The sequence below is a fragment of the Trematomus bernacchii genome, unplaced genomic scaffold (assembly GCF_902827165.1).
Source record: "Trematomus bernacchii unplaced genomic scaffold, fTreBer1.1, whole genome shotgun sequence".
NCBI lineage: Eukaryota > Metazoa > Chordata > Actinopteri > Perciformes > Nototheniidae > Trematomus > Trematomus bernacchii.
Window position 1 is genome coordinate 8,183,725 of NW_022988043.1, and position 15,150 is coordinate 8,198,874.

Genomic DNA, 15,150 nt, shown 5'->3' on the forward strand with positions numbered 1-15,150 from the left:
AGTGTTAATTAGTTCTCTCTAGGGATGGCTAATCCCCCCCACCCACTAATTGACACACACTCTTGCACACACGCCTGCATCATTAATGAACGCACACTGATCTATAAGCCACAGAGGGCCAGAAGTCATTAGTGAGAGTAGAGCAGCTTTTATATATCACTCTTAATATGCTCAGATTTTGTAGACTGTAGGAAACGCATTTTTTTTGTGCAGTGCATTTTACAGCATGAATAAGTTAGTGCCCCTGGGTGTCTTTGAATAAAACTTTGTAAGGAAAAGTAAAACATTAATTCAAACAGTTATTCATTACCAAGAATATTGTACATATGCATTTACTTTTTAGGCCTATTAATGTCCGTTCAACACTTGTAATTTAAGTTTTATTCATTACCAAAGTTATTTCGAGCTTTACCTAAAATCCAAAGGATATTTCACCAAAACCTTGTGTTGGAACATGTTTTTTTTCTGGATCGTATTACCTCCCAATTCCTGTGTTGTAATTTGGGGTGCAGAGTGAATGAAATGCCTGTAGAGTTGGCAGCCAGTGCAGCCCCTTTAACCACCTGATACCTACCGTCTGGCATATTGGTAACGTACACACATGCTCACAAATACACTTACTTCTAAGGGGCAGCTAAAGGGCCTCTTCCTCTTGGGGGCAGAGAGTGCTGAAATCAGCCTCATGAAAGAATAGCCAATTACTGTCCACTTGGTCATACACAAAAGTGAGAAAGACGAGGGAGGGTTGAATGGACGGACGGATGGAGCGAGGGAGAGGGGGAGATGTAGGGGGCGGGGATGTGGGAGGTCAGCGTTTGAAGTTACGACATAAAAGCCATCCTGAAAGGAAACACGAAGTGAACCCTCCCCCCTTTCCATGCACCTCTCTCCCCCTGCGGCCCGGCCCTCTCCTCTCTCCTCCTCTACGTCTCCCTCCCTTCCCTTTGTTGCGGTGTACAGAGAGTGCCCCATGGATGGACCAGGTGTATTTTATATTACTCCTTCATGTACTTCAAACAGCCCATTTTCTACTCGCTTTTCATCTACCTCTCCTCCCTTTCTCTTACCCACGTATACCAGCCTGTTACAAGGCTATAAATCACACAGCAGACCCGATCGGAAAAAGAGGAAAGAAGAATGGAGGGGGGTTAAGACTTAAAAAACATGAGACTGAAAAGTAGACAAGGAAGAAAAAGTTGTGATTAATCGTAACGAAGATACAACTGGAGCATAGAGAAATGAGAATTAGATATGAAAAACAGCACTTTATGCTACCGCTGGGCAATATGTATCCCTTGTGGTTATCTTTTAGTGTTATTCAAATTGGAAAGGAAATATGGCTTTAAACCACAAAATGTAGCAGTTAGATGGAAACATACAAAGGGAAATTAGTTAGTAGAGGATTTGAGTAAAATAGGTGATGGAATGACGAATGGAAAGAGTAGATGAAGAAGTAGAGAAGTAGAGCAACACCGAGAACAGAACTTGGTAAGAAAGGATTTTAGGAGCTGATGTTCGGGGCAAGAGCGAGACTAGTGGTTGGTTAGAGGTTGATTATTATGATTTCCAGTAAGTAATGCATCTGCTGGGGCATTTAAGGATATGAAGAGCAGAGTGGATATTTGAGAAGATGAGAGAAGCACACGAGAGATGAAATATTACTGGATTGGCCAAATAGATAATAGCGATTAGAGAGGAAAAAAAGGCGATGGAGGAATAATGAAGGTAGGACATTTAGTTGCCAAGTATTGGGCTGCGCCACGGTTGCATTTAGCGCTAATGACATCATGGATGATTAGGGAATATACGCACACACTCGTAAACCTATAGGTGCACAAAGTGGATCGCGCCAAACTCCCCCCACAGAGCAGCCTTGAGATCTGGTTTATAGAGCCAACGTTTATTAACAACTTCCTGTCGTCTTTGTTTCTGTGATACGTTATTGATTCACATGCATCTAGATGCTTGCGTTTGTACACGTGTGCGATTATATATGCGTGCGTGTGTCCAGTGTGTGTGGAGATGTCTGTAGAGGGATATTAGTCACGCCCGTGTGGTAATGGGCCTCATTTTGCTCTCATTTTCATCTGCGGTCTCCGTAATGAGAGGCTTCGTCTGCCCTTGCAGTTCAGGACAGGAAACCCTGTAGGCTAGGATGTGAATAGCAGAAGACCGTGGCCAACTTTTCTGGCAACGACAGACTCCTCTGCTCTTTTTAAAGTTGCTGTTTGTAAGTCTTCATTGATCTGGGGAACATATTGATCAACTGGACTCCACGGTAAAATTCCTCAAAGTTGATCGATAGGTATGATAAACCTAAACCTTTTCTAAAACCTCAGAAGGCTTTACAGTGGTTCAATACTCTCAGACTTCATGAATCAACTAGCCTGCAGAATGGGCTTAATGCCTGACACATGCAGCTATTCCTAAACATTATTCTTAACACATATACATAACCGGCAAAATTCTAAATAGATTTTTAAGTTCTTAATGTTACTGTAATAAAGGGCCAAGATTTATGTAGTCTTATTTTACACTTGTGCATCAAAATACAATATATTTTCCCAGTGCCTTTAGTGTAGATGTGATAAGGTTCTGTATAAATAGAGAGTGTTTATGTAGCTCTTCCTGGATAAACATATCTGGGGAATGGTGTAATCTTGGATTCTTCGGATTCCTGCAGAAATTGTTCTGTCCCACACTGTTTTTAGCTAACCTTCATGCACACCCACGGTTGGCCATGCCATCGGGAGCAACTCATCATTAAGTATCTTGCCCAAGGATACATCGACATGTGATATACAATAATATGCCTATTTGTATATTTATTTTTGGAGGCACAGCTAACAATGTCAACCTATGTACATGGTTGGGCCCATGGTTAAGGGAATATATGTCAGAGCAGGGACATCTTTCATGATAACTTCACAGATGCAGCAGAATAGGTGGATCATGAGTCAGCCTCCATCTCATCAGTGTCACTCTGTCACCTCATTTGCACCTACTTGGAAATCTGCACCCTCCTGGTCGATGCTATTGGTTACTGTGGAAACACCTACCACCAGATTTATGTTTGTGGCTGAGTAAATGTCAACAACAGGTTAAGAAGAACAGCAGGTCTTCAAACCGTACAGTGTCGTCAGTTGAACATTAATGTTTTTTTTTTGTATTTGTCAAGTGTGAGACAAATGTTGTATTTAAAGCAGGCTGTCCAGTCCACTTTTATACCTGCTAAAGATCTTTTTGAGTATTTTGAAAAGACTGATTGGAGATTGAGTCGTACCTCAGGTCTTACAAAAAATAACTTTAATCAAGGTCTATTTAGAAGTTCTTAGTCAAAGGCCAATTGACTTGCTTTCTGTTAAGCCCCTGTCACACTGTCTCGAAATTGACACCAGATGGACACACGAATATGGAATTGTGAACTTCGCACGAAGATGGCCCCGAAGTTGGTCAAGAGCCAAGCAACAGCCGAAGCAAGTACGATGCCTACAGAAGGCCACACGATGGCACCCGAACCACACACGAAAATATGGTCGTAGACTTTACTGATGATTTAGAATGTATCCAGACTCAACGTAAGAGGGGGGTGCTAACATTTAAACACTTTATTCTTTACTTTCTCCCTCTTTATATGTAGATTAGAAGATATTACTTATCTCCGTCATGTTGTTTCCATAGAAACAACAACTTCCTGTCAACAGCGTAAACTCGCCTTCAAAATGAAAGCATCTAAATAAAACAGGAAGTTAACCTAAATTACATTTAAGACAGACAACTGCAACGAAAGTAACAAAAACAATGTAATATCCTTTTCAGTTTCACAGAACACAAATTGGGTTATTTACATAATATGTTTACATGATTTTGTTGTGCAATAAATGCAATCTCGATGTCATCGTACTATAATACGATGGCTACACGACGGCATTGCGAGGGCTTCACGTAGTCGTGTTGCCTTCAATCGGGCAGCTTCTTGTTTCCTTCGTATTGTCTTCGTGAGGCGAAAAATGCCCGATGGCACCGATGATCAGACGAAGATGACACGATTTGACGAGATGCCCTCACGAGTGCCTTACGAAGGGCAAAATGGACACACGAATTCAACACGAAAATGAACCTTCGCAAGGTCCTTCGGCAATTTTTTGGCATGCCAAAGATTTTGCCACCACTCACGAAGTTGCTGCCGGAGCCTGAGAAACTCCACCGGCGGTCATACGATGGCTTAAGATGCCCTCACGAATGGCCCGATGTTGTTACGATCAGAGCCGAATTTGAACATTTCCTTTATCGTGTGTCCATCTGGTGTCAATTTCGGGACAGTGTGACGCAGGCTTTATTGAAGACGTTATACCACTCATCCAAATTGAAAGGAAATAAAGTGGACCTTGATTTGTTTTCCGAATTCAAGTTGCATTACTCTACTGCCATGAACTAAATACCTTAGAGTTTAAATAACACAGGTACAAGCTCTATTTAAGGAGATAATGTTAACACAGAGAAATAAACGGAGCTCAAGTGCATGGTGACTGAAATCCCTTGTGTGCTGATATGCGATGTTGGTGGTTCAAAAGAGGAGGTAGTGACTGGAGCCCCTGTGGGAGGGTAAACAGCAGGAGGTCTCGATCAAAAAGCCTTCACAGTTTGGTGGGCAAGTGGCGAACAGTACTCTACCATTTTAGTCTGTGCTCATTTGTGAAAAAGACTCACTGGCTTTAATCTTAGAACATGTTTTGCCAGCATGGATTTAAATGTGTATGCACAAGTATAATAAAGTGGCCATGATTAAAAAAGCTTCAATGGAAAATTACCCAACACCCTTGTCTGTTTTTCTCGGGCAATATACATCTCCTTTCATTCTGTTTGTCAACTTAGTTCCCATGAACTAAGGAACATGTCTTTATGTTTTTATGGTATTGTTGTTGCTGTTGTTTTCAAAGTATACTTAGTCATATTTGGCAATGAGAACTCTACCCCTGAGCGGCGTTGACGAGAACACATCTGGTTTTCCTTCATCTCTTGTTTTCCTATCTCCAGTGCTCTGTCTCTCGGTTTATAACGACAGCGTCTCCACTTCCTTCTCCCCTACTCTCTCGTGCACATTTTCTTACTTGCCCTGTTTCTCTTTCTGTTTATATTCCTCTGCTTCTCACTCTGTCCCTCTCTCTCTCTCTTTCTCTCTCTCCTTCTTTCTCCCTCTTGCTTTATCTCTCTCTCTCTTCCCGTGATTTATTGGCAATGAATCAGGGATGAGGGAGTGTGCCGGAGGAGAGATGGGAACATTCAGGGAAATGACTGTTTCCGGCCAGACTTCATCACATCAGGAAGGGAAATGGTCGGCGTGCGTGCGTGTGTGTGTGTGTGTGTGTGTGTGTGCCTTCGTGTGCTTGTGTGTTTCTCCATTATCAGACCAACTGGGAATCAGCTAAGAGCTGCTCAGACACTCAGTCCACTGTAGTGAGCCACAACCCCTTCTTTTCATAAAAGTAAAACTTGAGCTCTGCATATGGCAACACATGCAGACGTCATGCAACAGAATCCATCCTGTAGCTTTAATAGAATATTTAAGTGGCAGTTTGACAAGCTGTCACAGGGAGTTTATTATGTGGCTATATGTCTCACTGTTATGGGTCCAATTCATTTGCTGTACTCCTTAGCTCGTCGTGACGGAGGGTTTGCTGTGCTGTCGGAAGCATCAAGCCTCTGATTTGGACCTTTCATGGAAGGCTGGTTTCAGATGACATGTCAAAGAGCGATGCGTCAGTTCTCTGGACTCATTTTAACCATATTGTAAGATCCTTCTAGACTGCTTTGGTGGTGTTTGTTCCATTGATAGAGACTTCATGCAGTGAGGCTGAGGGCTGAGGTGTTGTTCACAAGTGATGGGTTGCCAAATAAACCGGTGGATTTGTGCAGCAACGGCCGCCATGCACATATGTAAAAGATGGCCATGGTGAAGAGGAAAATTAGCTTGAGGATGCATTTATTTTCATTTCTCGTCTATGATCATGGGCTTATAGTGGTTAAATAATATAATTAAGGACACAAGAGGAAGCTATCATAGCTTATTAGCTGTGTTCCACTTTGATGTACCTACTGTTGGAGTTTCAACTGCTTCCTGAATGGTTTGTAGACAGGAGACAGGATTTCATCAAGGCAAGGCAAGTTTATTTATACACCACCTTTCAGCACACGGCAACCCAAAGTGCTTTACAAAATAGAATAAAAAACATTTAAGAATAAATACAGTGGAAGAACATTATAAAAAGGCATTTAAAAACAGGCATTTTAAAAAGCAAAGATAATAAAATAAACACAACAGGTATAAAATACATGGATAAAAGCCAAACTGCGGTCAGATGGCAGCAGAGTCATACTGTTATCTACTTACGTACTGTACATGCATGACACAAAAGAACACAAAAACACACACATATACTGCAGCTACACAATAATGTATGGCATCATTTAAGTACACTAGATAAAAGTTTCCTCAAGGCTGAACTCATGACCTCAGTGAGAGATATGAAGGAGTAAGAGAATCGGAGGAGAAAGAGAATGAGTCCAGAACATCTTAAAGAAACAATAAAAGCATCCTACTGGCTTTGTCATTTTATGCAGTAACTTAAAAAGTGCTAAAACAGATTGTGTAGGAATGAAAGGATTAGTGTGGCACACAACTGCTGTTTGATTCAACCTTCACTCACAAAGACTTTCAGTCAACAAGCTGGCGATCCAGCGTTACCTGTCAATGAAACCTTCCAGTCCACTTGTGTGCCTGTTTTAAAAAAAGTGGGGTCTTTTCCTTTTTTGTTTTGTGACAAAGCTCATGTATAAAGCTATAAATCTGAAGACTACTTCCACAGAACGTATACACAGCTGTATGTACACATGGTTTATTGCAATGGTAACTGGTACTGCTTTCACTATATATTACCCCAGAGTTTAACTTGTAAAAGTCATGCCGTGGTATGACAGGATATTATTGTATAAACTGACTGATCCACCAGTAAAATCCACTGTGTGTAAAAGTGTACATGACAGATGGAACTGTGTTTTGTCTGACTGATGCATTGCGATGCTGTAGTTCTGTCACATCCAATTTAATCCAATCTCAAAACACTTTTACAATACAAATAAATAATACAAATCAGGATATTTTAGCTCCAATGTTTTATTTTATTTTATCCAAAGTTTCTCAAATCTGCTAATGGAGAGGAAAGAAAAGCTGTTTTCCCTTTTGATATCTAGTGAAAATCTTAGAGAAAGTTATCAGTGGTGCAAGCACTGGAGATGGGAAGATTAATTTGTAGAGACGGGAAGGAAGGAGAGAGAGGAGATGGCTCCATTTGTGTTGTGTTAATGGGAGAGAGCAAGACAGAAAAAAAGTAACAGGGAGAGAGTGTATTTGTCTCATTTATCACTCAGCAGCACTTCTGTTTTCGGGGTCATTTTAAGCTCACTGTCTCAGTCCTGAGTGTAGGGAGTCCAGGGACTCCCTACAGTCCGCCTGCATGCATGTGTGTGTGTATTTATGTAAATTGATGATGAATATGGGAGTATACAGTTAAAGAAAGGGGGGTGTAAAGAGATCAACAGTCAGGATTGACAATGCTGACAAGCTATTTCATTGCATAGCTGCTCTAAAATACCATTGAAAGACACACCCATGCACGCACACACACACACACACACACACACACACACACACACACACACACACACACACACACACACACACACACACACACACACACACACACACACACACACATATATTCTGAATCCCAGAAGCCTTTGAGTGTCATTAAAGTGCAGCTGTGTTTGTCTTTCCAGCACACATGGAAAACACATCAGGGCAGAGAGAGAGAAAAACGCCGCCTGCTGAATGTGGCTGCCACAATATGTACAAAACAAGCATAAAAATACACGTTGTTCATTTTGGAGTCAATTCAAACACACATTTAGCCATTGAGTATAAGGCTGTGCTATAAAAACGCACTTTAGCATGGGGGTCATGGTGTTAAACCTAGTGATGCTTTAGCCAGATATTTGTCTGGAGTCATGTTCAATATTGGGCTGGGCTGTAAAATGGAGCTGGCATTTTAGTGGTTGGAAATGAATCAATGCTTTTCACATAAAACCTGATTTAGGCGTCACCTCATAGCTTTCATAGGTACAGTACGTAATGTTGTGTTTGTGTGTGTGTGTATGAAAGTGGCGTACTGAGTGCTAAAACATCTGTCTTTCCCGGTAATGACTTGGGAGCCGACAGCACCCTCAGACAGCCCTGACGCAATTAGCCTCGTCAACACACACACACACACACACACACACACACACACACACACACACACACACACACACACACACACACACACACACACACACACACACACACACACACACACACACACACACAAAGTAATGTCAGCTGTATACTACAAGGATAGACACTGAAGATTACATAAATCCCTGCACATGAAACCAATAAGTAAGTGTCTAAAAGATCTGACAGTGTTTAGGGGGATCTGGTCTACACAGAGGCTGCGTGGCTTGTGATCTTATTTTTCTCATTTCAGAGGTCACAGTTGTATTTATACTATATGCAGTGGCGGCGCCAGGGTATGGCTGGGGTAGGCTACAGCCATACCAAGAAATGGCTTAGCCCCACCTTAGCCCCACCATGAAAAATGATGTTAAAGTAAGCAAAATAAAGTCCGCCAACTCGCGCGGAGTAAATTGCACAGACAGCAGTTAGTAAGATTGATTTCAGTAGCCACTTGTCTGGAAATACCGAAGACTAGAAACGGTTTTGAAAACTTTTGTCACGTAGTGATCGTCTTCTCAATAAAACATCTTTGATAATGTCTTCTGGCCAATCAGAATCACGATAACGGCGTGGTGTTGTTGCAGGAAGTCCCGACGGAGAATACTTTTGCTGTAGTACATCTCTATATACATCGATACAACATTACGTGTTGATAGAAATCAACACGTAATGAAATAAGACCCCACGGTTTGATGATTGATAGGTGTGTGGGCTGTCTTTCATTTTGACACACAGAACAATGGGGGCTATCCACCCTTATCCACAATGTAAAGTAATTCACACAGCCTCTTCCCTCTTCTCTCTGTGAGGAGCAGCAGGTTCAGCTTTCAGAACAAAGTAACAAAACACTAAAATGGCATTCATTTTTTTAAATGTGTAGTAATAGATTTATTTATTTTTCTTCTCAAGAGAGTACCAGAATGTGTATTTTATGTTTTAGTATTTCCAAAAATCTCCTGGGGGAGAATCCCCCCAGACCCCCCCCCCCCTGCAGGGGTTGAGTTTTCAGCATGTCAACTCTTTCACCTGTGGGGAAATTGCAGGATTGGCTCCAGGTCGCCCTTTTTATTTACTACAAGACAAATGTGCCTTTTTATTTCATACAGTTCAATTTGGATTGAGACAGGGAAATAATCTAAACCTCACGCGTGGCGTTTCACTGTCAAGGGGGGCGATATAGTGTGTATGTAATTACATTGCAAATACTGACTTGAGCCCCACCACTGTATGGGTTAGCCCTACCATAGATTACCCAACAAAAATACTCTGGAGCCGCCACTGACTATATGATCACTTGTGCTCTGCTAATCTTAAACCAATACACAATTCTGGAAAAGCAAAGACAGATAGATGGTCTCACAATAGATGGTCAGAAAAATACTCCAAGACTGAAACTGGTTTGAATAATTTGTTTAGGGAACATTCGGCATGTCTTCTTCCCAAATGACTTTAATGGATAATAGATTATCTATCTTGCTAGCTATTGGTTACAGCTCAATAAATGTTGCTACCACTAAACATACAGAAGCATTACTAATTCTTAGTTTTCCTGAGCTTATCATTTTCCTGTTACATGGAATAAAGTTCTGTAAAGTAGCGGCACATGTCCTTTATCTGAACAATGTATACTGACATTCACACAGCCAGGGGATGACAACATAGCACTATTGTATAAATCTTTCCAAAACTCTGGAGTTATCTTTTCAGACACATAGAAGCTGTTTAGCTGTTGCCAACAGACACACTGAAGGCGACAGCTCCAAACTCCCCAGGCTGGGATATCATAAGCTGGATGTGGTCTTATCATAGGAAAAAGACAGACGGATTGTCTTCCTGGGGTTTTGCAAAGTAGACAACACGTTTTGAATTTCTTTTTTGTTGGATGTCTGTCTCTTACTCCATCTCTCTTCTATTTCTGTGGTGTCTTCTGTCAGTCTCTAATATCTACCTCTGTTTCTAACTATCTGTGTGTTTGTGTGGTTTTTGTGTGGCTCCGTGGTGCTGCATGACTCCACAGCTGTGTGTGCGTGTCTGTCTGTGCAGCAGATATCTGGGCTCAGTCCATCCCACATACCTCTGTCAGCTCAAACTGCCTAAACCCATCCAGCTAGGAGTTCACACAGGAGACAACACACATACTGTACACTGCACACACACGCAAAGACACCATTACCAACAACACACATGCAGAACAACACACTCAGAGTCTCTTCCTGAACATGACCTTTCTCTTGATGTCTCTGGCTATGTTAGACTCTCTCTGTCTCCTCTTTTTGCTGCTACTCCCGCTTCTTGTTGGACTCTGCCTGTCAGAGTCATCCCATCTTTTCTGCTCCTGCTCTGTATTGCTACCTCTGTTTTTCATGGTATCTTTCAACAAACGTAGATGCTATCACTCCGCACTTGAGTTCATCACTGTCAGTTTGTGTATTAGCCCTGTTATTGTTGTCATCCAGCTAAACCCGGCTTGAATGGACAAATCCTAGCTGCCTGTGTATGCGTGTGTGTGTGTGTGTGTCCGTACTTGTGCGGGTGCGTGCGTGCGCTTAAAAGAGTATTTTGCCTTCAGTTTGTGTCTTGACATTTATTAACCTAACCTCTACAAAATGGCATGGTAAAATGTCCAACAATTGCCTGAGCTGTCAAACATTTTAACCCTTTAGGGGATTTCTGTGTGTCTCTGTGCCTGATTAACCCTAGTTGTTATTATAATCAAGAGCAGCACACACCAATAATATTTATCCTCAACTTAAAGGAAACTGCAGTGTGGCTGGTAGCCACAGTTTTTTTATTTTATTTAGCCTCGGCCCCTAGGCTGCTCTCACCCTCTCAGGATCAGGCCAGAACAAATTACATGAGGAAATTAAAACTTGGCGCTCTGCTATTTTCAGCCATAGTCACATTTCATACTTCCCTACCTTATGTGTTCAGGGAGTGGGCGGTTATCTGCAAAATAATAGACGGAGTGTTTGTCAATGATGATTTTGGATTAAGATCAGATTTCCCTCAACATATTGTTCATTCCAGAAAGAAAATCCACTGAAGCAGGATATGGTCCATCCTAAGCTCTCTAGTAAAATTTGGAAACATCAACAACAAGAATGGATATGTAATAGGAACTCGGATCAAAATTGTGTCCAGACACACAAAACAACATGACTAGCTTTAGACCAAGCTGCATCTTGCTAATTGTCTTAACCCCCCAAAAATTGGGCTCGATAAGTCTCACACAGTGATAAAGAACCTTAAAGTTATCATGGTACGAACATTTACATTTAACATTAAATAAAACCCTTAAAACATATGTATCTACAATCAATATTAACACTTTCTTATAAAAAAATAAAACCTAGTGATTGTTTCAGAGCAAGATATATTCTAATATAACCGTTGTACTCAATGAATTGTATTACTTTAAAACCTTCAGCAACATATATTCACATGAATACACATTGTAAATGTATCCTAATTATTGACTGATGATATTTTAATTGTGGTAATGTTCAGACTACCCCAGCCAGTCCGTAGCTCTCAGTCTCAAGAGCCATTGTTTTTTTATAACTTTAAATACAGGTTACTGATGTATGTGTATATTGAAAGAAACACAGCTTTCAATTAAGGTCTTCTGCACATTGAAATATACATTCAACTATATTCTATATATATTAAAAGCCATGGTAGAGGATAAGTTTTGTGGTTTCATTTTTTTATTAGAGGAGTATCTGTCTCCATCAGGATGTCCATATGTTTTTACACAGAAGAATCCACCATCCCTTTCTCCTCACCTCTCTCTTTGTCTAAGATGACGTCCAGCTGTTAGGATGTGTCACTGTAGTACAAATGTTACAGATTTTTCTCTATCGCACACAAACAGAGTCCTTTTGTTCCAGTTCTCTTTCAAAGGCCTCTCTCTTTCAAAGGCATAGGGGTGGTGCAGGGGCACAACAACCGAGAGCTGGGGTCAATCCCCGGTTGTGACTCCTACTGGTTGGTTAGGGCCCCTGCAGATGGAACTGAGGGGGTTGTTATGCTCTTCTGGTGTTGCTGACAATGAGGACATGTACTGTATGTCTGAACAACAGTAGCACAAGAATGGACAAGTACTTTTCTAAAGGGGAATTGTGCTTTCCAAATTGTAAAAAAGTGTTTGAGGAGTTGTTTGTGTCTCCATCGCGAATGGAGCAACGGCTTGTGGGAGGAGGAGGAATGGTAAGAGGGAGGCCAGGGAGGCATCCACTGGAGACAGTTAGATTTGTGGCATGCGTCAAAAGCGCAAAGTGCCAGAGACTAATTAAACTTCCCCTGTTTGGGAGGTGCGTATATGTGTGAATGAGTATGAGTCAGAGCGGTGATGAGTAGGAGAGAAAACATGTTAATTGCCTTCATGATCAATGCCAAATTGCAGGAACATAGAATTGTACATAACAAACGGCCCACCTTCTGCTGCTTCACTAAGAAAGAACAAAGTGTTAAAAGCTATCTGATGGAACAGAGATGGCATGCCTCATGTCTGTGGAAAGTACATATGTACTAACTGTTGTAACTGGTGTGTGCGTGAGCGTATGTTTGCCTGGTTGATTCCTTCTCAAAGCGAGTAGTCTTTCCCCACCACCGGGCCCACTGTGTGTGCTTTTTCAGTTTAACCCCTGACTCTCAACCCTGCTGTGACCCCAAGCTGCTTTTGATTGGCCTGAGACTATGAATTTGTAGGCCAGGAAGGAAGATTGGGTGGGGGGATACCCGTCCTAACAACCAGCAGCTGATCAAACACGCTCATTAATACAAACATGCATGGGCATCAATATTGGGGAATTGGGAAGAAGCACACATCACACCTTCATGTAGGGCACGTACTGACCCTTTAATGTGAATACTTATCATTTCATGATCAAAAATGTATCTAGTATACTTGACTTTCACATTATAAATGAGGCACATAGACTTGTTTGTTTTGTAATTGGACTCTGTTGATTTGCAAAGTATTGGACGTGCTGTGAATATATTTGTTTCCCATTATATTCCCATTCCTGACACTGGCACTGTTGTCAGCCCATGTGTTTGTGTCAGTAGACACATTGATGAGACAATTGATTCAGACTATCGTCCTGATTGCAAGGTCAAAACTTGAAAAGCTCTCTGCCTCTTCTGCGTCTTTTTCGACATTTGTCTCCTGTCCCACTGTGTCCGACTCTCTCAAAAGCCCTCTCAATATTTTGCTTCCTGATTAGGTTCAAGACTGATTGCAACAGCCAGGTCCAAACACAAATACACACACCCTCAAACAGCTCTCCGTAGATGTCGTGGTTGTTGATTAAAGGTGTTTTCTAAAATGGCAAAACAAAGATTGAATGCTGTTAATAGATTGCAGATAGACAGCCATAGATTAAGGTCATTGCCAAGGTCATTAGTCTGTGACCGACACTATCTTTTAGGTCGTCACGTGCTGCTGCAGCAGCAGGTGTGACATCATTCCAGGAGATGTCGGCGGAGAAGACGGCTCCATTTCACGAGTTGAAAGCGTACCATGTGACTCACAGATAACCTTTCAGCATCCCCTGTGTGTGTATTTGCTCAAATCCATTTCCCGAAATTGGTTTACAAAACCTATGATGTCAGCAAGCCTTTTTATAATGTCTTTTTAGACCTTGTGAGGCCACAAGATTGCAGTACCATATCCCCACAGTGTATGAATATATATTTTCTTTAGCCACTTCATCATATTTATAGCTTTTATATTTATAGGGTCTTGTCATTACTGCTCTGCCTCATTCTATATTCTCTCTCTCACGTTCTACATCAAGCAGACTCCTGTTACTGTATGAGGGGAGCATCCTGCTACCATGTGATTATATATGTGATAGTTGAATAGAGTCATATGTTGCTTACTGAAAATAGTAGTAGGACTGCAAATACATTTTATTCATTGATTAAGGAAACATGTATATTTGTACTTCTTTTGAGACTTTTAGCAGTTTTATTCCTGACCATCTGACCTGATATTTTTATTCTGTGCAGCTGTATTGTGCAGTTAAAGTCTAATTAAAAGTATTAGTGATGCTATTTATGCTTTCATGGCTGTTGACAAAATCTTCACAGATGTTTTTCATACTGTTTCACCTCAAGAACTGAACCCAGGGATGTAGTTTGAGCCTATGAATGCTTGGGCCTTTAAATCAAGTGTAAAATAAAGACAGACAGAGGGAGATAAAGGAATGAAGGGGCCAGGGGGGGTGGCAGGGTGTGATTGTAGAAGCCAGATACGCAGTTCAGTCCATGGGAAAAGAAGAGTGAAAAGCAGTTGATATGGAGACGGGGAGCAGACAGTCATGGAGACAGAGGGTAGAGGGAGAGAGAAAGGAAGGGATTTGAGGCAAAGAATGAGTGAAACCTTAGTACCTGAGGCGTGGGCTGAGGCCTTTAGCTGCTGGTGCCAGAATGTGTTTTTACGAGCCTGCGGTCAGACAGAAATAAAAGGCAGCCGAGCGGCTGAATGGCATCTCGCACACACGCATGCACACACGATTCAATGGCCTCTCACAGTTTGGTTTTATAATGTCACAGTTATTCAATGTCTCAAACCCCCATAATGCAGTGTTACTGAACAAGCAGCACACGGTGGTATGGATATACTCTAGGGAATAACAGAAAGACGAGAGGGAACGTTTGGAAAGAAAAAAGGCATGAGCAACACCTCTATACTCCTTGTAATGGTGCCAAGGGCATTCCTTTATGTTCCTTTCAGTCATTATACTGTATAGATGTTATGGTCAGTTAGTCCAATCATTTTGACTTTTTTTCACACTCACATTTGTGCCTTT

At 41.5% G+C, this 15,150-nt stretch overlaps 1 protein-coding gene across 2 annotated transcripts in view; it reads left to right on the top strand.

Moving 5' to 3' along the window:
• The window catches only part of aopep (aminopeptidase O (putative)), a 68,083-nt gene that overhangs the window by 36,066 nt on the left and 16,867 nt on the right, over window positions 1-15,150 (top strand). The window lies entirely within an intron of this gene.